The sequence below is a fragment of the Thunnus thynnus genome, chromosome 13, assembly GCF_963924715.1.
Source record: "Thunnus thynnus chromosome 13, fThuThy2.1, whole genome shotgun sequence".
NCBI lineage: Eukaryota > Metazoa > Chordata > Actinopteri > Scombriformes > Scombridae > Thunnus > Thunnus thynnus.
In genome coordinates this window covers 18,691,879-18,718,288 of record NC_089529.1, presented here as the reverse complement: position 1 = coordinate 18,718,288, position 26,410 = coordinate 18,691,879, and the positions used below count along the sequence as shown (strand labels likewise).

General features: G+C 39.4%; 1 protein-coding gene and 1 long non-coding RNA gene across 2 annotated transcripts in view; one reads left to right on the top strand and one right to left on the bottom strand.

The window, feature by feature from the left end:
- Positions 1–26,410, top strand: part of LOC137195834 (rho GTPase-activating protein 26-like) — a 111,563-nt gene that overhangs the window by 13,283 nt on the left and 71,870 nt on the right. The window lies entirely within an intron of this gene.
- Positions 8,183–16,966, bottom strand: LOC137195832 (uncharacterized). Its single transcript, XR_010931173.1, has 3 exons — positions 16,804–16,966; positions 14,467–14,764; positions 8,183–10,859 (listed from the first exon to the last, which is right to left on the bottom strand). It is a non-coding gene; the product is annotated as an uncharacterized lncRNA (long non-coding RNA).

Genomic DNA, 26,410 nt, shown 5'->3' with positions numbered 1-26,410 from the left:
CAGGCAGAAATATACAAATACTCCCACCAAATACACACGCATACTCTTTCACACTCACATACATACACACAAACATGCTGACACATGTTGTTGATTAAAAAAAAAAGCTATTGTTCTTCCACATCAAAGCTCCAAAATGAGTCAGAGCAAAGAAAGAGAGGAGCCAGCGTTACATATCAGAAGCTGGCACAGTGTTGGTGTCTTCTCTCTTTTCAGGGAACTGTTAGTTTACAGGTTGTAAGGCGAAAACAGGTTGTTGTATCCAGGATGGATGAAAGTTTCTTACATACAGGAGAGGCCAGTCCCTCTTTGTTGTTGTGTCAAGCCACTCAGACTTGAGTTCAAGCTCAAGAATTTCAGTTTAAAGGCTCTTTTCAGGCCGATGTGAATGCTGTAATTCCCTGTTGGCATGAAGGAGAAAACAGGTTTTGGCGTTCTGTGGCCACTTGACCCGATGTTGAGGTCAGTGGTGGAATGAAACTTAGTGCATTTACTCAAGTACTGTACTTAAGTACAAATCTGAGGTACTTAGACAATTCAGAGGGAAATATTGTACTTTTTATTCCACTATCTTTATCTCACAGCTATAGTTTTTAGATTACAATATGATAAATTATTATTACTATAGATTAAACTAACAGTATATAAAATATTTCGATTAGCTCCACCTTGATCAACTACAACATCAGAATGCTATTTGCACATTAATGCATCAGTTTTTTTGGCATTTCAGTACTTTCACTTTTGGTACTTTAGGTACATTTTGCTAAGAAATTAACATTTTCAATGCAGGACTTTCACTTGTAATGGAGTATTACAGTGTGGTATAGTGTGGTACCGCTACTTTTACTTCACCAAGTAAAAGATCAGAATACTTCCGCCACTACTGGCTGAGGTACAGTTTATCCAGTTTATCCGTGCAGTGGAGTTTGAAAAAAAAGAAATCAATCATGTGAAAAATGACAGAGATCAGATTTTGGTGTCAGTGTGTCCAACAGTATTTCTGATTACAGATATTTTCAATTTTACAATCCGCTATTTTCCACAACTAATTGTCTCATTTTATGTACCAGAGAGCAACGCAGCCACGGAAAAAGATTGTTTTCTCAACAGAGAAAACTGTCACTCTTTTGCTGTTGCTATGTCTTGAATGTTATTGCTGTTGTTCCTCTATAGCTGAATGGAGCAAGTTTCAGCATGTTATTCTGAGGTTGTAAAGAGGCATCCTGGTAATTGAATGAAGTCACTCAGAAGTGATACAGAAGTAGATGAAGTCGATTGAGGGGTATACAAGCGGCAACTACCACGACTTAAGGCTGAAGCCAATTCAGAGGTCCCTTAAAGTACAATACCACGACGGCCACTAGATACTGGCTCAAAAAAATCCCCGGCTCCAATAGACTCCCATTCAAAAAGTGTCGATCATTTTTTTCAACAAGTCATTATGGTCTCAATCACAAAATGTTGGCCCTCTAATAAGTGTGCTAGTTGTCATTTTGGAAAATTATTGCTCCGTTAATAAGATATTTATAGTATGCTTTGATGTCTGCCGTGTGGGCGTTGATTGACAGATTGACAGTTGGCTCACCTGCAGCTCTCCCCGACTCTGGGAATCACACTGAGTGGGACTATTGTTGCGATATTTCAGTAAGTTTAATGTTAATTGATAACTGTACCTGCCCTGTTAGCACAATTTAGCTTAAGTTGCTAATGTTAGCCCATGTGTTTCCAAGGTAGCAGGGTGTGTTTCCAGAGCGTGAAAGGTAACATCCTGCACTCCTTATTTGGAAGGTCCTGGCTCTAAACGGAAAAGATGGTATCAACAATAAGCTGCAACTCTGGGCTTCAAACTGGCTCCTGTGCATGTTGATGGATGTCACCTTGCTAGATCCATCTCTATATGCTGTCTATGGGGGTACACCAAAAACAAGATAACTCCTCAGGTATTTGTAAAATAAATAGAGGTGTCCAAGGTTAAAGGTTAGGTTATCAAGGAGTGATGGATCATGCACTAAATTTGATCTCAGTGAGTTGTGCGATAGCGGTTTGCGCCTACAGCCTGCTGAACTAACAGGACGTGTTAAAACACAGACTTTCTTTGTTTGGTTTTTCCTTATCAAGGTCTTTTTTTGAGCCCTTTTCCCTGAACCATGAATCCAAAGCTTTCTTTTCTTTGTCAAGCATTAAAAAGACCTGTTTTGTGTCTATGAAGGAAGATAAATAAAAAGTCACCACCTGCACAATAAACTCATTCATTATTATGTCTTGGAAAACAAATTGCAAGCCTGCAAATCAAGATAACTTTTTGCTGCCTCTTCTGGGAAAAGTGAACCCACAGCCTTCCTTTTCATGGCTATCAAGGACAATTAAGAGTTTGTTTCCTGATGGGAAATGATCCGTGTGAAAATACAGTAAAAATTCTCCCATTTCATGCGGTTTTAGAAATATGAATATAACTATACCCATCAAGTAGTTTCAGGTTAATTTTTAGCCTCTTTTCAGGGAACAGTGAACTCAAATGTCATCTGGCTAAACTTTAAATCTTATCTCTTCAGTAGCAACTTCCTCAATATCTTACTGGTACGGATATCACATAATTCCCTCCATTTGTTACCTACTTAACCAGCATGAGATCTTGTTACTGTGCTATTTTCTTCACCAGCCCTCCCTTCTTACACTTACAAATGTTTTTGATAAAGGAATTGAAGTTTAACGTTAAAACAGGTAATGATTAACTAAAAATGTTATGTCAACATCTTGCTTTTCACCTTGAAACGGCTCTTTATCAAAGTTTAATCTGCCATCGGGATACTTTAACCGTGCCGTGAAAGAATGATGAATAAGTCTTTGAGGCTTTCATTGTGTTCAGTCAGACTGACATTGAAAGAGACAGTTGACCTTCCAAAAACAATGATTCCACTTTCCCCCTCTCCTGTTCTTCCTCTTGCTTCCCCCTTCCTCTTTTTTTTTTAATAGCTGTGGTTGTGCACATTTTATTATAAACATATTAACTTCATCCTTCTTCGCCTTCTTTTTCTCATCCTCCTGTCCCTCCTCATTTCCTTTTCTCAATCTGACATGGAAATACTCGTTACCCTTCTGCTTTCCTCCCGTCTCTCTCATCCTGCAAAGTAACACTGTTGTTTTGTTATTAAAATAGAATTAGATCTCGCAGAGAAACCTGACTTGAAGGATGAATGAAGGAATGCAAATTAAATGCAGGAGGCTCTAACTCTCTCTATCACTCCCATTGTTTCATTTTGTACCACAGCAGACATGACCGCTTGCCTGGCCAGGCCTTATAATGCGTTTTGCCAGAGGTTGTGTTATTTTTATAACGAGACATGAGTAAACCCCCGCTGTGGTGAAGTCATCATACCATCCATCTGAAGCAAACACACTAATGATGTGATTCAGAATATTACTGGCAGTCGGTCGATTGTTAGCTGTTGATAGCATTTCTGATTCGGAGAGGCACATATTGAAAAACATACTTCAAGACCAGTAAATGAGACAATCTAATGCGTGATCACACCCAGCCAGACACTTTCTATTTATATTATAGTGATATACTGTATGGAAAACCGTGCTGTAGATGAATGCAGAATAGTCTCGAAAAGGAACAGATGCACTGAATTATTGAACACAATTGATGCGGTGACCTGAGCTGAGGCGTGGCCTTTTTACTGTAACTATTGCTGTCCTGTTTATTGGAGAGTCATGGAGGCAGACGGATGGAGGATGCATCAACAAAGGAGAGCAAGTAAATAAAAAAAATACCTCACGGTGAAAGAGACAGTACGGTTGTCCTGTCTAGAGGCAGCAGTCTTATCCTGCTGTTCTATATTTAGCACGAATACAGGAAAAAAGCTTGGAGTGGTACAAATACATGCAAAGTCAGTGGAAGAAGGCAAAGTATCAGGTTTCAATGCTGTGAATGGACCCAACTCATAGTGATGCAAACTAAGGTACAAATGTGCTTACTTGAGTTAAAAAAACATTGATCTATACTGATGTTTGTAATTGTCATAGCCCATTTATTATTGAGCTGCAGGGGATATGTATCTATTCGATATGATGGACTAAAAAAGACAATATTTTTATTGCTTGTAAAGACAGTAAAGATTAAAAAAAGGATCACCTGCAGTGAACATGAACTGTAGCTCAACCTTTTTTTTTGCGGCTCCACAGAGTTTTTAACCTCTTTTATATCATTGTTCTGCTTTTATGGCCCTTACATTTACTGTTATGGTCAATTCTCACAGCTCTCATCAATCCAGTTTCCAGACGCAGCAGACAGACAGATAAAGTAAGAGACTAGCTGGTGGACATCGAGTGGAACATCTAGCCGCTAAGCCTGATATTTTTCTCAGGGGTTGGTGGACACGGAGACAAAGCTGTGGAAACAAATCTAAATGAATAGTCATGTTGCTCTGTGTCTGCTGGATGTGTAATTATTTGTTAAAATGTTCGACAAATGGACATTATAAGGTAATTATAGGTTAGAGCAGTTTGCCTGTCAGTCTTCTATCCAAAACAAAAAACAAACAAAAAATTTATTGCAATTTTAAGTAACTTTTTACTGAACATACATCACTACATATGGATACACATCCATCCCATAATGCACATTACATATTTACGTGAATATAAGATGACCCCCCCCTTTCCCTGCACCTGTTTTAGAAAAACTTTGATACTCATCCTGTTGGGAAAGTTAGAGATACTACTAATCCGAGTAGAGGAGAGTCCTCATCCCTGAAGCCTTTTCTCTCATAGAAGTTAAACACTTTCATTAAAGCAGAATGTCAATCGCACATTTGTGTAGCTTTTCTATCAGCCGTCTACTCTCTCATCCTGTCAAGCTCTTGGAAGCGTCAAAGTTATTTTCTCAGTAGTCTATTTGAGCTCCTAATTCCTAATTCTTGGCTGCTTGACAGATGATTCAGACCCCGGTCCGTTTCTGTAGTAGTGACGACATTAGACACGTTAGACTCGTCTTCACTCGTCGTGAATTTTATTTCCTCTGCGGCAGGAATACGTTACAGGCCTTCAGAAACTCTTAAAACTCTTAAACCGAACTAACAAAACACTTTTTAGGATGACTGACTCCAGCAGACTCACTATGAACTGATGTGGAGATGCTTGCTAACCTAGCAGCAATGTTGCTACAAACATCCCAATATCTGATGCTGTGAACACGTAACTGTCCAGTCCTCGAGTTTAAGATGATCCCTATTTTTATCCAAATGTAATTATTCAGTAAATTGACCAATTTTAACATCTTCCTAAATTGACATTAAATGAACTGATCTACTTCAGTAGGACATACTCCTGCTTTTTCCATCTCTGGTGCTGGAGCTCTTCAGCAGTGTTTGTTGGGGAAAGGAAGCGTGCTACTGCTCAACTTCCACCACCTAGATTTTCCCAGCTGGTTGTAGGGATTTGAACTGGCAGCCTTCCAGTCACAACCTATTATATATGTCATGAAATAATTTTATACATTGTCTCTCCGCGCCACTTCGCCCGATATTGATGTTTAGGTCTGCAGTATGCTTTCACAGTACAGCAGAAACATTCAATTTTTTAATTCACTCTGTATCAGTGTGTAAAAGTGTTAGAGACGGAGCACGTGCAGGGGTGGGCTGAGGGGAAGACTCGTCTCTGCTGCCTGGAGCCAACCCAAACAAACCACAACCCACTGGCATGGAGAGCGCGGGAGTGTGTGTGTGTGTGTGTTTAAAAGTATGCGTGTCTGCATAGAGCTCCCATCCGTTTTGTCCCGCCTGCTCCAAAAATAACCCCCTGCTAAGAATATTTAATCCCCACGTTACCGCTTTCTCTCCCTCTCTGTCTTGCTGTTTATCATACCCTCACACATTTGATGTGCATACTGTACACACACGCACACACACACACACACACACACACATGTAGGGGTAGTGTGGGGGTAGGGTTCCCTCGTGTAAAGCCAGTCAAAACTCAGGCTTAGTGAGGGTAATCTGGTAGGTGTGTGTTTGCTTTATTCTATCTGTTTTCATGTGTCTGGTGTCATTGACGGGGGTAAAGTGGTATTTGTTGGGTTGCGTGTCTGGAGATTACTGTAGGATGAGGAAGGGGGATCTGTCTGTGTGTTATTTATTTATTTATTTTTTGTCTTCCTCTGGATTTTGTAGGGGGTTTTTTTTGTAGTTGTATCCTTTCCATTCTGCGCTTTGGTCCTGAACACCTAGTCCTGGGCAAGCCAAGATTAATGCAGGAGGTCAGGAGGGCAAGCCAAGATTAATGTCAGAGAGCTGGGGGGGGGGGGGGGGGGGTATTATAGCAAACAGACAGTTTATGGGGTAGCTAGTGATTGGTACTGGTGGCAGAGGGTCTTGACTTTGAGTACGATTATATTTTATCAGGATATAATTTGTTTGATACAGAAATGACACAGAATGTACTGATTCCCTCATTTTTCAGGTCAAATTGAACCTTATGTGCCCCTGAGCACTTCTTTCAAAGGCTTACTGAATATTTTTTCCATCACTGTGTAAGAGGAGATTTATGGAAGGTCTGTAACCGGCCAGCGAGAGATCAAGGATTCAGTTTGAGTAGAAGCTTCTGGCTGTGTATTTATTGTCTGTTTTACCACAATTTTATGCTTCAAAGCTTCTGGTTATCAGTTATTGTGTATAAAAGCAAAGTGACTGAATATCTGTTTTCTCTCTAAAAAGCTGGTAGGACTCTGGAGAACTTACATTACTGTCCATCTTAAACTGCTTTTGTCCTATTTTGTCCCCCAGGTTAATGTTGTTAGCTGGAAAAAACATCCTCATTTAAAAAAAAACACTCACACACACTGGATGATGGATGATATCAACTTGCTGTCTATTTCTGTATTGTTGTCTCCAGTCAGCTGTATCAAGCTTAGTAATTACTGCTCTTTGGGCAACATTCAAGACTGTTCTGACTTGCAAGTTGAAATCGAGGTCAAAGAAAACTGACTAGTGTAGATAGCTGAGTTCTTTCTGTCTGCTGAGCTGGCTCAGTCTGCGCCCAGTTTGTGTTTGCCTGAGTGATAATAGCTCGTCGAGCTGAATAAGCAGCATCTCTGTGAGTATCGTCAAGAATAAATGGTGCAGTAATTGTGCTGATTCTGTCGGATGACTTGCAGACATTGACAATAGAAAAAAAAATCTGTACATTTATCTTGATTCCAGGTATTATTATTGTCATTTGGATGTATTGAATGACTCTTAACACACCAGAGTATACATTCTGCTAGTCCTCCTCTTATAAAACCCTGTATCTTGCAGCTATATTGGGTGATTAATAGTTATTTTTTTCAACTGACAACTACTACTAGTAGTGTTGAAATGTTTTATACAATGGTAGTTTCCTTTCCTTAGTTTTGACAATGTCAAACTCAAGATATTGTGGACTCACCATCTCCTGTGCTGACACAAAAAGCCAGACCGACTTGTCTGTTTCTCATTGTCATGGCAGAGTATTTGTCTCATCCAAAAATAAATAAAATTATACTTATGTCAGGAGTTTGCATGGAGAACATTCTTGTCTACTCTAAATTTAGACCCTTATATAACCTGACACAATCTTTCCAAAAGGGATTGTTTCATCCTGGCTTCTTTTTGAAGAGGAAAATGAGGGCACATGCCAAGCAAGGTTCTGACAAAATGTAAATAAATCGAATACAGGGGGTAAACGGCAAAAAGTTGGAATGGATGGACTTTCCATTCATGACTCCAAAAAGGCACATGATACGTCTCGTTTAAAGGACCAGTGTGTAAGATTTAGGGGGATCTATTGGCAGAAATAGAATATAGTATTCATAATTATGTTTTCATTAGTGTAATTGTTATGTCTTTGTTACCTTAGAATGAGCCCTTTAAATCCACATATAGAGTGGGTCCTCTTCCACGGAGCCTGACATGTTGCACCGCCATGTTTCTACAGTAGCCCAGAAAGGACAAACCAAACACTGGCTCTAGAGAGGGCCTGTCACATTTTTTTTGCAAGTTTTGTGGCCACCGTAGGGGTTTTCAGCTGGTTGCAATCTGCAGCCTCATTGCTAGATACCACTAAATCCTACACACTGGTCCTTTAAAGTTGTGTTGTTGCATTTACTTACAATTATATAATTTAAACATTCTGATTAAATGATTTTAAGATGCTGTAGTTTGTTATATTATAACATCAGTTCTCATTTATTTCATCTGTAAAGAGGAATGTAATAGGACTGAAGCTTTACATAATTTCCCATAACTAATGCTTCCTGCAGACGTCAAAAAAAAAAAAAAAAAATCTTTTAAATTAAAGATGTCACATCAAGAGACATCCAATGGAAATCAAATGTTGACCACAGGAACACTGCAGAGGATCGTATGGTGATAAAAGCAAATTTTCTGGCCCAGAATTTAAACACTAAAAACCACAATAATGTAAAGCTCATTTGTCTCACTGTGCGCTGTAGGTCCCACAAAGTCAGTTTCCCATCCACTGTCAACAGACCATCACATGTTGGACTCTTTATCTGATTTCTAGTTAATTGGAGTTATTTGAGTTTCTTTAAGTGGCTATTGATTAGACTGTTCTAAACCAAACGGATAACATGTTAAAATGGTAAATTGAATGTAATTCCCCTTTTTGGCTTCGATGTAAACCAGCCTTCTGTCTTAGATTGTCCAGTATCATTTCACAGATTGACATTGAAGTCTTAAAATGAGATTTATTCTCTTTCAGCTTCCATTTAAAAAGCTCCAAATTCCCTCTCTGCTTTCTATAATTTCATTATAACAAGCTTCTACTACTGTCACAGAATTGTATATAGGTAATTGTAGGGACAGATGATTGCTTTATTTGAATCTACAGTTTCAGAATTTGTGATTTAGTCAATTAAAGTTGCAGTAGATGATGAACAGCATGTAGATTATTAGTTTGGGAGTCTGTATACATGCCTAAGCCCCCCCCCCCCCGTTTGCTTGAAATATACTATGTCAGGGGAACATAGAGCCCCAATGTATGAAGTTTCTCTCAGTGGTTTGTGATCTGCAGCACATTTACTCAAATTCAGTTCCACTAAGTAATGAACTTACAAAAAAGGAAATGCGCTTTAGAGTTTTTTTGATTTGCCTAGAAATCTTAATCTATAGACTAATTTTAATTGAGTTTTTTTTTCCATGACTAAGATGAGATGGCCCTGACGTCATTAAACAATAACTGTGACTATATCAAAATGCAATATCGTTGATGCAAAAAGAGGAGACTAATATGTAGTTCCAAAAAAGAAAAACTTTACCAAAATCTCAAAAAGAGGAGACAAAATATTATAAACTCATGGGAGGCATAGCCTGAGCGGCGTGTTAGCAGAGCAGCAGCAGCAGTGAGTGCTCCGTCTGTGTGTCTACACCGGAGGCGTTCAGGTGCAGCGTTGAGTGTAGGTCACCCACGTTCGGAAGCACTCGGAGCCCAATGCACAATGACTGTAGTTACACGCATAAAATGGAAGATAACAGACTCCACGTCATGTTTACATGTATATAATGAGAGTGAAACGCGAGCCATTACACAGCTGTATTAATTTAAAATAGCAGTGTGTAACATTAACTTTCCTTATCATGGTTGTTGTTTTTCTAGCAAAGCTTTCCTTGTTTAACTTTTGATATTGATGTCATGTGAACTAGCTTATTAGACAGCAATGTCATTATTAAGTCCTTGGGGCACATTTTTTATCTTTTCGTGTTAAGACCGACCTCAGATTTATTACATTTTTTTTAATGTAAGCAGATTGCAGTTGGTGTTTTTACAGTATTCTTTCCAATTTTATGAGGCTAACTACTTTTATTTCCATTGTTTAGAACAGAAAGCTAATTTTGTACTTTGGGCAACCAAAAAATTGGTTTCAAATGTTTTATTGTTTGTACAGCTCTCATTGTTTTATAATAGTTTTAAAGAGCGTGTAGGGCCCCAGTTGTGTTGGTTGAAAATAAATATGCAAATCAGAATATGTTCCATGTTTGGATGTATTCCTTAAATTGATACCATCAGACCAGACACTTTCTACAAAGCTGCATTCTTAATTATTCAATCTGTGTTTTTCATCAGATAATGACGAGTTCAATAGAATCTGGCTAAAAAAAAAGACTAAAATGTCATGTTTTCATTGACTGATACTAAATTAGTTTCAGTCTTCTTTGACTAAGATGGGACTAAAATGCCCAGACTTTTAGTCAAAAAAACTTGACTTACAAAAAACAGGATGAGGTTGACTAAATATGATAAAAACTAACATACATACATACATGCAATGTTTCTTCATGCTAATTGTGCTCTCATTGAGTTCTACTAACATTCTGTTATCAAGTGTAAAAGGGCTACTAGTTTAATCTCCATTTAGATATAGTGTATCAGTTTTTCAGTGATGTTAAGTATATTTTTGGATATAGCAACTTTGTGGCTAAAATGCTAAATAGTTAGTCTGTTAGAGTTCATCTTTCAGCTCATAAAGATGAGACAAACATTCACGGGACATGAACCTGTCCAAACAACAGAAAGGACGATGGAATTCGTATCATACTAATTTGCTGCCTCAAGGCAAAAAAGTTGTAAATCATGTCTTCAGAGTCAGACTTCCAGTTTGTTCCTCCCAAATTCTCTGTGAGTGAATCGTGAATAAGCACGCTGGCATCTCATTCGTTGTCTCGCTCTGGCTCGAACCTCCAGCCCCATCTTCATTTGTGTTCCTCTGATCTCAGTCTCTCTCTGTGTCAAGCCGGCCTCAGAGGACAGACTTAAACTGACAAGCCACCGAGCAGCAGCGACTCGGCTGCACGTGCCCCAGGCTTCTGTGATCCAATCTGACAGAAAGAGAGACACAGAGAGAAAGAGGGAGAATCAGGGTGAAGGGGGGCAGAGAGAGAGAGAGAAAGACTGTAACACACTCCGAGCAGAGAACATGTACTCTCTTTATCTGTGCTATCTGTGCACACTGTAATAGCCATTGCACAGAAAATGTTTATGTGTGTGTGTGTGTGTTCGTTTTTGTGTAGTTGGATGCTAATAAAGCGTATGATGGTGCCTTCAGGGCTGCTTTTAGCCTCCTATTGGGAGAAAGAATTAAGGCGAGGGGGGGGATGCTGTTAGCTTTTAGTTTCTGTAATAAATCAGAAGTTAAATAAAATAAGCTAATCAGTGGTGCTTTTATTACATTTAGGGCAAAGTACTGTAATCTTCTGTACTTTAGTTTCTGTATTTCCTCTAATCAAGCAATGAAACTCACTTTCAAGATTTTTGTACAGTGCTATTGTTCCTCCACATTTTTTTTTTAGCTTTCTTTCCTAGTTTCACTGAATATACAGTATATTGATTGATGGCTTTTAAAATCGGTCTAAAACAAGCTAAACAGTGGGTGCTGTTATTTCTCTTGATGAAAAATTGTTTTTTTCCCAGACCTGTCTGATTACTAAACATGCCTGATGATTATGGACCCAAGTTTATGGACAGTTTTTGGTCCTTTTGAAAGTTAAAGGTTTTCAAATTCACAGTTATGCATTTCCTTTGCAGACTTCCTGTTATCCAGACTGTGAGAACAACAGCGAGGGAAATATTTTAACCAAAATTATAGCAAATGACTGACTTTAATCTATTCATATTTTTTTTTTTGGTTATAGATAATTAACCTTATTAAATTAAACTTGGCAGAGTTTAAAAGTTACATACAGTCACAAAACAGAGACTCTGTGCCTCTCTGTTGTAGGGCCTTTGAGCAAGGTATCTGACACCTGGGTGGTCCTGGTCAGGTGCAGTAACAAAGTAGAGCCTGTGGTTGGGCACCGGTCATTTCCATGTATGAGCACATAACTCTTAGTGTGAAGGAAACATTTTGGATAAAGAGCAATTAATCTTTCCTCCCTTTTTGAAAAGTGCCAAAATGTCACCACAAGTTGCAAGACTTGTTGAGTTGCAATATTCATATCCAAAATAATAGTAAAAGTAGCACTTGTTATTTCTTCATTGAATTTGTTTGAACTGTATTCAAAGCAGCACTTTGCACCCTCTCAGTTCATCGGCCTGACTTTCTCTCTTTATAGTTCTGTGGTGTTATGTGTTGGCAAAGAGATGGTGACACAGAACGTCAGACAGAGAGACACACACCAGGAGAAAGAAAGTGTAAAAACAAGCTGAAGATATTGTTGCATGCATTTCAAAAGTGAAGAACAAAGAAAACATTAGGGTCATAGAGGATGAATCCCACGAGAAAGAGCCATTTCATCAAGTTAAAATGCGAAATCATCAAAATAGTTGATTCACATGACAACAGTAGTGTGTTAAGTGGTGTGTGTGTGTGTACGGGAGGCCTCTCTGTTTACCCCCCCAAACCTTCTGTCCTCCCTCTGAACAGCCCAGATCACAACTCCACCTTAACACTTAAATCCTGCAGTGGCTCAGATTTACTGTAGATGTAGGTGAGACTAAGCTCCTTTTGATGCACTCATTTGCCGTCTTCGGCATTAATAAACCACAGTTTTTATTATGTAGGAAGGGAAAATTCAAGTCATTCATCATGCATTTACAACTGTTCTGTTCTGCTCACTCGTAATACATGTATGACATATGTCTACTCACTTATTTTCCTACTTTTAAGCTAACATTATTACCACAGAAGAAACATCAAACATCGTGGTAAATGAAACATTACTCGACCATGTCGTGACTTGGCTCTCTGCCTTTCTTAACCTCACAGCAGCTTGCCCGAGGCTGTAGCAGGTGTCTGAGACAGCTTGCTCACACATGCATGTGTAAGCACAGCAGCATGAACACATAAGGACACACAGTTGTTTGCCTTGTAGCTATGGCCACACAAAACTCAGCACATTTACAAATGGCTCGACACCCTGAGTTTTCTCGCTCAAGTACGGATGCGAGTTTACGTGTTAGGAAATTAGCACCGAAGGGGTCAAATGTAACGCTTTTAGCTCTGTGAATTAATAGGATTGCCCTGATAACCTGGTAACACTGCAACAGCAAAGGAGTGAACGGTGACGGATTAATGAGGGAAGAAGAGAGAAGCAGGGAAGAGGAAAGGGAGATTACAGCTTAGAGGTGCTTGGTCGGCATAGGGTTTGGCTTGCTAAAGGTTGAGGTTTCAGTGCTGGTGAGAGTGGGCGTCGGTTGGGGGGGTTGGGTGTCGGTGGTAACGACTGTGAGGCTCATTCATGGAGCCAAAAGAATATTAATTTGAATGCATATTTCTCTGCCTCTGGGGTGAGCGAGAGAGGTTTATGAGGTTTATGTTCAGAGGCAAGTAGGTTAGACTCCACGTCCAGAGAAAGATCAAAGTGCAGTTTCTTATTCCTTCTTCAAGATTCTGTTTGATGCTGGATTTCTCTGAATAACTCTAATACCTCCAGCAAAGTCTCTCTGCTGCCACAGTACATAGGCTAAAAAGCAGCGAGGTGCGGGGAGAGGAGGAGGAGGAGGAGGAGGAGGGGGGTGGGGGGGTGGGGGGGGCAGGGTTGCTAGGCTGGCTGGCGAATGTCAGATGGCATTAGAAGCACAACAAGATGACTTCTCCCCATCAATTCAGAAGCTAACTGGTCTTTGGCCAAGTTAAAGGTTGCCATGTGGTGGCCGTGCAGTGTTCAGTGACTCGGAAAAATGAAATTGGATTACATTGTTTCTTTTTTGTTCTAACCAAAGGTTATATGTCAAAGCTCATGTTTCAATTGTGTATTACAGCTGATCCAGGCTTTTGATTTTATCGTAGGTATTAATTAATTACTGGTGGATTGAAGTTGGTATTGTATGATTGTTTCACTGAAATAAATCTAATAGTAAATGGTGTATTTTTTATTCTTTTGTCTTATGAGTTCATGTTCAGCACCAAGCACATATCTGTTGAATGAAATGAAGGCATAATACTTAAATACAATTGAAATTGAAAGTTAGATTAATTTATTTAATCATCAACAATTTTGTTCTTTACCAAGGAAATATGCTAAATTACTGTTTCCTGCTTCTCAATGTGAGGATTTGCTGCTTTTCTCTGTTTTATATTAAAATGAATACCTTTGGGTTTTTGACTGTTGGTCAGAAAAAAACAGCTGTAATCATTTAATGTGAAATAATGATTAAAAACAATGACAGTATATTGATTGCTAAATTAAGTTTGAATGTTTCTCCAAAAATTATCTGATGGAAATGACCTCAAGTGACCTATTAGTTTTGTCTTTTGGTGAGATCGGATTTGTTATTGAGGAGCGAAAACAATGGCCGGTGTCGTGAAGTTGTGCGTGTTCACCATTCAGGGTCAATGATTCCATGATGAATTTTAAATGAACTTCTTTACACCCCAGTTCATGAGATATTTCCTGTGCTATAAATTAACAGACTGTTCCCATTCTTTCTGTTAGCATTTGGGTTCAGTTTTTTCTGGCTGGAAAACAGTCTGGATGTGGAACCTACTTCCTCTTCCTGTTCTTGTTTGGCACTTCCTGTTTCAGACTTCCCAGAGACAAAGAAAGTAGGGAGGATAGCCACTGTAAGCCTGGGAAAAAAAAAATTAGCACAGTTTGTCATGTTAAAGGTGCTACAGCTGTGAAATGTTGTTCATACTGTGTGTAATGATGTGAATGAATACTTAACTCAAGGTCCCTTTATTACTTCTGTACATGGCTTTTGACCACATCTCATCTTCCTCAGTGAATGGAGCTCAGTTGTCATGGAAATGGCTCTGTTGTCATCATATGACCTAAGGAAGGAGCTTTATTGACCAGTTGAAAGCTCAGTTAAAAAAAAGTAAATAGACTTTAACTCAAACAAATATTTCCGAGGTCAAGAAAGAACTTTCATGCTCAACTATTGGTTCTTAGATTTAAAATATCTTCTTTTTATTCCAACCCATCAGTATACTAAGTGTAATGACCACTGACCACATTGTAAATTCCTCTGTTCACTGCCAGTTTTCATCATTTTACAAGCCGTCATGTTTTGGTACTTTTTAAAAAAACAAACCACCAAAATATACATATTCCTCTTTTTTTTTGTTGCGCCATCCTTCCTACATGAGTCAAAGGGGGATAACCTCTGTTTCCAATTTTTTCCTCATTTATGATTTTCACTCTTTTCTGGCTTCTTTTTATAATCCTCTCCTCAGTCTCTCTCAAAAGACTGGATGGAATGAGGTCAAGGAGGATTTCAGCCAATCCAATCAGAGACTGCTGATTTATTTCCTGGTTAAAACTCCCGTGGCACTTAGGATTGCCGTCCTCTTTCGTCTTAGACAGGGGAACATTGGCATTTGCACAAACATGTTCAATACAATCAGCACTGGCACTCAGACTGTACGTTGGCAGCTAATTCACTGGCATTTTATCCAAGTATTCAGTTGTAAGTGAGGGTTGGCATCCATAGACGGCAAGTTGCCACGCTGTTGAGCTGGCATCTCAGGGATACTCCATTAACCATGTAATGCTCAAGAATGGCATGCCAGATTCAGAATAGCTGTAATGGTTGTAATAAAGTCCACTTTTGTAGGAATTGTCAGTTATGCATCAAATACATAACAGCACCATCTTAGTAAGTAGTTTGAATGGTTTTAGAGGCATTTCTAAAATCTTGTTATCGACCAATGTACTCACAAACAAAGGTCAGACTGTGTGGTTGTTCACAATCAGACTTGAGTTAGTGTTAGAGACTGAATTAGTAAATTGGTGAACTGAAATGATCAGAGTGGTGGTAAAATGTTGATGTAATATCATGAAGATGTCCTCAACACTCATCACCTACCGTTAAACGGCATTTCCATTTCGTGGTAACATGAAATAGTAAAGCTACATTGAATTTGCATCATTACAGCCAAATAACATTTAATAACAATTATCAAGCAAAATGTTTTTTTTCAAGGAATATAACTCTTTATAACCCCCGAGCAGTGAGCAGCTTCTTCATTTGTGCATGCATCTCATATTCAGTATATTTAATTTGTATGCTGGCATTTTTAAGCGCACTTTATTGTTTAATTGTTCCTAATATGTATGCACTACATACTCAAAATACAGTGTTAGACTCAGTCTTAGTTACAGTACACAACAGGGACTGTTCAAGCTGTCAAATACGTGACAGCTAGTGCACCACTCACTACCAATTTCTCAGCTTTAAAGCAACCAACAGTAAAGTATAGTGGGTTGTATAAATGAAGTTGTGTAGCTCTCAGTTGTTGGCAGCGTTTTCGTTGTATATTTTGTGTGTGTTGTCTGGAACAGAGGTCAGGTTTGTGACGGGCGTAGGGGAGGAAGTGGACAGAGGCTATTTGGAGCCTGGCACTAATCTGGTTAGTGTGGTTTCCACCCTCTCTCTCTATTTCTCTGTCTCCTATCACCACTCCCGCAATACTGGTCTGATCTATCATGTGCACCACAGGGCCTAGCCAGTATCACATATCAGAAGAACTGAACTTCTATCAGATCTTTACACCGACAACTGCCACTTGTTTCGTTATTTAAGAACACCGCATTTAAGGAAGAGAAAGTTTTTTTGGCAAAGCTGATGGGAAAATGTGTGAACATGGTCGCCTCAGCATTGTTGCTTTAATATGATTTATACACAACCTCTTGACATAATGATAAAGACTGAATGTTCTTTTTCCACTGTTTGTGTTGGAATGGCATTTAGTTTGTCTGGTACCAGCAATGACCTCAAGTGGGACAACAGAGTCTCCCAGGCAGCGCTGACAAGCCACAAACAGAAGGAAAAGTACTCTGTCATTCTACTAGTTCTTGTTTCCTTCTCTGCGTCTCTTACCTTGTCGTCGAGAGGCTTGTTTTTCCCCTCTCTTCAGTCAGCTCGTGTCCTTGTGTCACTTTGTGTGTGTTTTTGTTTCTGTGTCTGTGTACGAATGTTGATGTGTTCCAATCATCCCGTGGTCTCCGGAGTCGCTGTCAGCTCCGTGTAAGGGGAAGGTCATATATTCTTTTACATTTCCTGTTTTTAAAGAGGATGCTTGGGCTCGGAGTTAAATCACGGTTGTCATATCAGGGAATGCTGTTTAAATGAGGAGCACCATTGGTCAGGTTTAGGACTGTAACTCATTAGCGATTTTCAATCCAATTAATCATTTGGTCTATAAAATGCCCATCACAATTTCCTGAGGCATGAGTTTGTGTCTTCTCTTCTTTCTTGTTTGGTCCAATGAGCGGTTCAAAACTCATAGATACTGAGTTCACTTTCACAAAAGTTCTAAAAATTCTCACAATTAAGAAACTGTAACTTGGTAACGTTTGGCTTAGATTCGAGTGTGAAGGCTTTCTGTAAGAGATTTTAAAATGTTACCAAAAATATGGTATAGAAATAAGCTTTGAATTAGAGCTGCAACGATTGTTTAATTGACAGAAACTCAATTGCCAACTATTTTGATCATCGATTAATCATTTCGAGTCATTTTTTAAGAAGAAATGCTAAAATTATTTGGTTCCAAAATTGCACAGTTACAGTGCAAAACCCAACCATCTTCCATTGACAGTGTTAGAAAACAGCAAATCCTCACATTGGATAATCCAGTGAATGTTTAAGTCATGTATCATGATCAAAATTGCTGGTGGGAATCTGTTGTCAAAATTGTCTGGAAGTAATTTTCAAGTTTATGGACTAATCACATAATTTTCTGATCGTTTCACAAGAGGTTTACACGACAAACATAACGTGACATAAGTCACGACTGTGTGCAGCAACACAGTGGTTTCTCACCTGGAACAGTTACAAACATAAAGTTTTATCAGCAATTTTAGGTTGGCATTTAATTGTTTTAATTTATAAATTTACTCTGCCCATTTAAATGTCTTTCTCTTCTTCTTCTCTTCTCTTTTTTTTTTTTTTTTTTTTTACAATGTCAATCTTTTTATAACGCTTGTTGCAGACTGTTAACATCATGCTCAACAGCAAATGATACCATTGACACATAGATGGTCGTGGCGTCTGTGTTCTCCTCACTTGACAGGAATGTTATAAAACTGGCTGAAAACTTGGTGTTTTCCTTGAAATTACAAGGTCTTTTTTAGCTCGAACAGGGCATTTCTGGCCCCGTGTTGTTCGCTTGGAAGCCAAAGTCAGGTTGTCCCACATTCCTGCTGTGGATTTTTCCAGCGGCAGCCGGCGGTCCGCAGGATGATTTCACCCCACAGACTCTCTTTTTAAAAAAGAGAAAGAGGAAAACCTCCCCGGTTGTCTGTGTTCGCTGTGTCAGCAGCAGGCGTGGCAGTGCCAAAATGAGAGAGAGAGAGAGAGAGAGAGAGAGAGAGAAAGAGAGAGGTTGAAGGGGGTTATAGAGAATAAGTGAGGGGGGGGGGTAGTGTGACAGAGCATAAAAGTGAGAGAGACTACAACAGAAACAACAACAGAAACATATTGAAACAGTGAGAGAAAAAGACTGAGAGACAACGAGGGGAAAAGAAGATGAAAGGCACAGAAAGAGGAAGAAATATGAGATACTAAAAAGCAGAAGGAGAAACAGAACTTCCTGCTCCTTGTGGTGGCCTGGCTTCTTTGTGCCTGTTGCTAGGATACGAATGCTATGTGGCCTGGGACAAGAGGAGGGAGAAAGTGAAAGCCTCAAAGATGTACAGTGTTTCTCTCTCTTTTACTCCCAAAGCTACACAGATGATGTCCATCTGTTAGAGTCAATTATACAGTTAATAACATGGTTTCAAACAAAGTCAAAACTTTTGCTGGTTCCACTTTCTGAAATGTGAGGATTTGCTGCTTTTCACTGTTTATATCTGTTTATCATTGTAAATGATGATGTGTGAAACTGGGTTTTGGACTGTTAATGGGACAAATCAACCAATTGATGTGGCTTTGTACTCTGGAAAATTGGTATTTTTTCTTTTTCTTTTTATAGACTAAATGATTGATCAACTAATTCGAGGATAATAACAGATATCTCAAATCACTGATGAAAATAATAGTTAGTGAGAGTTTTAAAAAATCTGATAATGGTCTATCGACTGACATATTTAACATGAACCCATGACATAAACAAACATTCTGATAAGGATATGACTATTTAGAAACAGAAAGACGCTCCACATAAACAAGCAAACTAGGACACCTAAATCTGCTGCAACATTTGAGTTGCCTTGAAAGAAGCATATAGTAGAAATGTACAATAGTATGTCATCTGATCTTTTTATATTCATCGAATAATCACTTGGTCAATGATACATCAGAAAACTACCCATTAAAATATACTAGAGCACAAGATGACTCCATCAAATGTCTTGTTTTGGCCAACCAACAGTCCAAATCTCCCAAATATTAAGTTTACAGTAATGTCTGACCATGAAAAGCAACATATTCTCACATTTGAGAACTTTGAACCAGTGAATGTTTGGTATTTTTACTTGAAAAATGACTGAAACAATTATTTGAGTATCAAAATGATTAATTTTCTGTCTACTGACTAATTGATGAATCATTGTTTGTTGTTAAGATTGTAGTTCAGAAGCCAGAAATGGCGTTACAGACATGGTAGACTTTTGTTTGTATGTGAGCGTCTGATTTTGAAATAAAATGAAAATCATGATGACAGCATTCTGTCCTTCCCTTCACGCTTCTTGTCCCTTAATACGTCCCCATGGATACAATATCTAGTTACTCCTCTCGCTCACTGACTTAAACCTAGGCAGAAACATCTCCTTCTCTTACATCTGTTTCACAGCTCAGTTTCCTCTGTCCCTCCCTGACACTATATGACTTTCTTCCTCTTGCTTTCCCCCGTCCCCCCCTCCTCCCCCCTCCTCCCGCCCCCCCACCCCAACTCTTCCTAACCCCCTCTCTCACTCTCAGTTCATTCTAGTTGGGACTTTGTGTGTCATTGTTAGGCTCTTTTTGTTCCCAGGCTTTATTTAGCCATTGTTAATCACTTTGTTGGCCCCTGACCACCATTCAGCTAGTTTCTGATGAGCAAAGTACTATTACAGAGCAAAGAAAAGCCACAATAAACTCAAACAGTGCTTCATTGACTTAATCATCTATGTGAGGATATCTTAAAGTTCATCTTCTTTCCTCTTGCTCCTTTAAATTCCTTCCATGGGATTCCTCGCTGGGATGGGCAGTTTGACACTCATTAAACAGGAATGAAGATGCAAGTGGGGTGTGTGCAATGTGTGTGTGTGTGTGTGTGTTGTTTTTTAGATTGTTTAGCTCAACGAAAGATCGCTGTATGTTCTCGGGTAAGTACAGTGAACTTCAACAATACACAATCTCTCACACACACACAAACACTTGTCCCCTCGGTTGCCACACTGACACATTCAGATGTGATGAAAGCCATCTGTTGAGATGGACAAAGGGAGTGTTTCCAGTGTGTGTGTGTGTGTGTTTGTATGTGCTGGGTCTGCTTTGTCAACCGTGGTGCTGTGTCATGCGTTGGCCCATGTTTGCTTTTATAAGTGATTCCAAATGCGGGCCAGTGAGTACCCCCATTAGTTCCTCTGTGAGTGTGTGTGTGTATTTACTGTCATGACTCCCTTATGTGAGGGACTTCCATCACAGTTTAGATGTGTTTATGGTCCACAGAGTTGCTGTTGGCAAGCATGCAAAGGTTTTCACAACATTGTCCTAGTAAATATAAAGACAAATGTTCCTAATCTATTCATATAAACAAAAGTGTATTTGTCATCAATTTTTCAGATGCTTGAGGGTTTATAAGAACGAAGCTATTCACACAAATTAGGCTTGTAAGCTGGAGAAACATGACTCAGGTACTTTGGTTTGATCCGGTGTACAAAAATCATATATATTACTTAATATGCTTGAAAACTACCGGCTCTATGTAGTATTTTCATTCCCTGTTTTAAAATGTGGAAAAATGTTTTGAACCCATGTCAAATTTAAGTACTAAATTATAGGTTTAATATTACCTCATTTCCTTCTTCATTGCCCTCTGTGGTTAAATGTGTATTAAAAATACATTTGACAGTGAATGGCTGGTGTTAGGGGTCTGTGGGGGGTATGACTGAGGTATTGGACCTCACGTCTGTGTTTCAGCCTGTAGTTAAACCACCAGCAGGAATATTTATACAACTGGTGGCAATTAGTGTGTGATTGGGTATGTGGAGATCGTGTGTGTATGTGTGTGTGTTTTTTTTGACATTTTGTCTGTTGAAACAGCTATAGTTGATGTGGTTGAGTACATTGTGGATTGCCCCGGAGCAAACATACGTGGTCATCGTGCTGGTAATATGAAGCGGAGCCACGTGGCCAATAAAATGCTGTTCTGTATCGTAAATCACATTGAACTTCTGATAGATTTCTTTACCTAATTCAGAAAATGCAAAGTAGTATTTGTAGATAAAATCACAAATACATTACATTACTTTTGCTTTAGTGAATCTGAAACTACAAGGTGGTAGTTTCCTAGTAGTCTCAGGTCATCTGTTTACTGTCGGCTATCAAATAAAGACATAATATAGCTATAATAAAAAAAGTGGTAGATTCCTGCACATCATCAGCACGACATTTTCTAAAAGGGACATATGATGCTTTTTGTGATTTTATTTTTATACTGTTATGATGTTGAACATGGTCAAAATTCCAAAACTTGTCAAGTCAAAAGCCAGGGCTTCAGCCTGCTCTGAACACTCTACTTCCTCCTTGTGATGACATCAGATTGTTTGGGCATGCCCACAAACGGCCATCTGTTGGTGGCCTTTGTTGCTAAGGTCATTCCACGGGTTGTTCACGTCGTCTACTGGCATGTTTCGGACTGGATTTGGGCTCGAACATGTACTGATGTATTTGAGAAGTTTCTATTGTAAGTAAAGAACGAGAAAAAGAGGTGAAATCCTGCTACTATTGTTTGTTAATAATAATAAACACATTTCTCCGTTCTGTATTTCTCTGTTTAGTGTCTTCAGGTTAGGCTAACCCATTGTTGCTAACTCCCTTCCTCCCCCTTGTCTTGGGAAGCTGCAGCATTTATTACTCACACCCTGTAGTCTGTACTGTACATTTACTGCCAGACTGACAATTTACTACTAACCTTTTCCTCTGCTGCGCTCACATTCACCGTCAGTTTTCTGCCTTTCGCTCTCTCGCTTAACCACTCACTCACTTACGCACTGCCCTATTCCTTAAAAAGAGTTACGCTACCTGCAGTTTCCTAGGCAATGACACAGACGTTAACTCACGTTTCGATAACAGCGCTACTCAGAGGCTCCCGAATGAATGGGTATTTGGCATTATTTTTGGCATTTAAAAAGATGTTTTTGGCCTGGCGGGGGTTCTCGTTGGCCTGGCGGCCTGCCAGTCCTGTACTGTTATAGGGGAAACACTGTTACGCATACATCATTCTGATATATTAGTAATGTGACACACAGTATTGGTTTTAAAAAGAAAAACCTGATTCAGCTTTAGAATATGTGCATGTGAGTGTGTAGCTAGCATGCACGCACTGTATCTGCACGCATGTGACTCCTGCATGTGTGCAGGGATGTTTGTGTGAAGAGTTAGCCGCAGCCTGGAGGTTGTCTCGAGCATTTTGGCAGCAGCTTGTCCTGATGACATATTTACTGCACAGGCAGCCAGCTTAGTCCTTTGGAAGGTGATGAGATAAAATATAACTCTGAGCTGTTTTTCCTCTCTTTCTCCTCATTTTCTCCTCATTCCTCTGCCAATCTCTCACTCTATCTTTCAATCTCTGAAGTGACGTTATTGTTGTTGCGTCCAACTCAAACTCACACAGCGCTGAAACGGTCTTGGATATGATTTCTCTTGTGCCACAACTAAACATTAAAATTGACTCTCTTGTTCATACACAGTCGAAATACACACTCGCATACCGTTTTTCAAGTCAACCATAAAATTAACACCATTCATGCCACAATGTGCCAAGGACCAAAGAGGCTGAATTTGATTCCACTGCGATACGCAATCCACCTTTAACCCTTAAACATTAACCCATTTTACACAGCCTGGAGGGACTGACTGTATGGCAAGGTATTAGATGGTATAGACTTAATATTACTGGACAGCAGTGAGCGTTTTTTTTCTACTGTTCTCCAGCTGTGTCGGTGGATCGTATTACTGGCGGATGATGGACCTGAAATGTGGGTCTGTAACGGGATCTACATTCACGGCCAGATTTGACCTTAATCACCCGACGCTCCACTGTGGACACAAGAAGAGTGATGAGACTGTATATGTTGTGCGTCAATGTGCGCCGACCCCAGCCTGCTTCCCATAAAGCTGACTGAGCAGAATAGACAGACGAAGAGTGACCTCTGACCCTTACTTCCTCCCCTCAACCTGCACTCACCATGGCAACAGCTGAAAGAAGCCATCTCCACTTCCTCGCCCTTTCTCTCTTTTGCACTTTTCCTGCTTCTGTGGTTTATTGTTGCCGTGAAAGTAGTGTTTTTTTTCTCCACTAAATGTCAAACTGACCTTGTGTGCTCTGTCCAACAGGAAAGCCTGCCCATGTACTGTAGGTTCACGCTCAGTGTTTGACAACCTTCACTTACATTTTTTTTTTTTTTGTTTTTAAAGTTGGTCTTGAGCCATTCCTGCTTTATGACTGAGGAGGACGGAAAGAGACTGGTCAGAGATAACATTAGATTCAAACTCACAAGGTTTCAATTAGATTTTATTTGTTTCAGCATAAAGCTACCAGAATGCCACAGTCATGATGTTTGAGTTTGACAATGTTGACCTTTCTGGTGTCAACACACTCTGTCTCTCTCTCTCTCTCTCTCTCTCTCTCTCTCTCGCTCTCTCTTACTCACCCAGTCATGCATGTACACAAACACACATGCCCACATACGGTAGAGCTTGCCATCCGAGGGAGAGTTATTGGCTGTCAGATATCGGGGTCAGGAGGTGGAGAGATTCCACAATCCTTGCTTGCTGCATCCGCATGGCTGCGAGGGTCAGCGTGACGTAAACCGCATCATCAAGTGTGTGGGTGTGCGCGTCCGCTTGTCCATGTTACGAGAGCACCGAAGTGTAGGCTATGACTGTTAAATTGAGATGAAAAGCCAACATAATTAACATGGTATGGAGAATGCACATGTCTCTTCCTTATGGCACTTTTTTAAAAACACAGCAGATCACTTAGTGCAGTCTTGAAAAGTCTATTAAACAGTCTGTATTCCCCCCAAAGGGTATAGTTTTTATGCATATGATACCATATAATATGCTTTTCACTTTATTAACACTTTATTATTAATTTTCCCCACCAGCAGAGCCAGAACCTCACCAACCATAAAGCAATATGTACACTTTGCCAAGAATTTCTATAAGATCAAAAGTGCCTGAATGTATCTTTATATACTAGATCATGCCACTAGATACCTAAATATGTCAATCCATAGTTATTTATATATAACCAGTCTGTTAAATCTTAAGATTTTATGAAAAGACGGAACATTTTTACAAAACAAAGTGTACCAGTGTGGGTTGAATACTACATATGACTCTACAGTCTTTCACTGTATGATTCAGTTCACACATTCCTCTCCTTGCTTAGCTGCTGGGTCATGTAAAGAATTAGATGAGACTGAAATCAGTCTTTGTCTCCACAGATGAATAGTGTGCATGTGTGTGTGGTGTGTGTATGTGTGTGTGTGTGTGTTTGTCCCACTTGATGAATAGGGTTTCTATTCGCATGCTTGTGGAACAAAGCTACTGCAGAGTTCAAGCTACTGCTGGATATCCTGTTGATATCACACAGGCCCATTCTTTCGATTGTGTATGTGTGTGTTTGCGAGTTAATACACATAGCAGCCGTTGTACAGTGCTGCTGCAGTTGCAGTTGAAGTCCAGACAGAGCATGTGACTGGTATATCCAGGGCTGACAGGATTCCCATCACCAAAATCACAACACATAGAAAGCAAATGCAATCTCTCTTCAAGAAATATCTATGTAACTCCACAGAAAGGAGTGAACAGATGTAGAAACTAAGAAGCAGAAACCTTTGTTTTTTTCACCTTTTGACCACCTTTGGTCCTTTTACCCTTAACTGCCACATGTCATATCAGTAACAAAGAACCTTTAGCATCCCCATGTCCAATGGGTTCAGGGGATTGTGGTGGACAGGTCATTGTTTTGCCTTAATTTTCATCCACTTCCAAGTCTTCCACTTCTGGACACCTCTGTGTTATCATGTTCAAAACCTGATGGTGATTAACGCCCATCAAAATTTACCAGTGTGCAAGTTTACATATTTAAATGTCTCATTTTGTCCGACCAACAATTCAAAACCAAAAAAGATTCCTTTTACTTTCATAACAGACCAAGAAAACTGAACAATAATCACATTTCAGAAGCTTGAACCAGTAAATTTAAAGGTATTTGTGCTTTAACAGTTAATTTAGTAAATTTTAAATGGAAATCAAAACGGTTGTGGATTAATATTTTTGCCGATTGATTAATTGACTAATCGTTTCAGCTCTAAATTGATAAACCTGGGCTGTTACAGTGTTGAAGGATGTAATATTTGTCGATAACAATTTGAAGGCAAATTCCACTGACTCCAGTTATTTGGCCTGAACAATTACTTGTTCTACCACAAATGTTTATACAAAAGTCTAAGAGCAGATTTCCTCAAATCCCAAGTATATGTGTCATGCTATCTTGGTACTGTTTGTTTCTTTATCTGTGCGTGTCTCCATTGGGTGGTGTCATGAGCTCAAGAGGAAGTGAAAGAGAGAAGAATGGGGGGAATTCTGTTGTACAAGTGAGAGAGAGAGAGAGAGAGAGAGAAGGGAAGAGGACAGAGAGGCGAGTGTCAACAGGGTTATGTATTTTTAGCGGTCACTGTCCTGTGCCGTCCTCGCACAGACACACACAACCACTAAGTAGCAGTGACAGCAGTGCATCATCCATGCATTCTGCATCTAGGATCCCCAACAATGCTGCTTTCAAATCTGATATTGCATATTCAAAATATTTCAAATATTCTCCATCCAACGGTTGATTTTTATCACATTAACAACAGACCTACGCAGCAATACCAATGCTGGAATGCTGCTGTTACTGCACGAGCAGCATAACATGTAATTCAATTCTGTTTGGTGGATTATTTACATGGACTGTGTACATCACTGAATGTATGTTTAAATGGGCCAAAGTTTGTCCAAAGTAGATGATGCATCAGTTACTGTATTAATGAGTCATTTCACTAAAGTTATCCAATGTTTTTTTTTTTGATAATTTGGAGGAACCGGCCTTTAACCTCTTGAGAAAAATGTTTGCTGCAATTAGTGACATACAAGATTCAGAAATTATCAGTGATGTGATGTGATTCATCGCTTCTTTTGGTGTTTTTTCTTTTTGTTCATCATACAAATTGGTTAACCATCTTATAACACAGGGCTTGAACCTTTGAATGACTGCATTGAAACGACTACCATA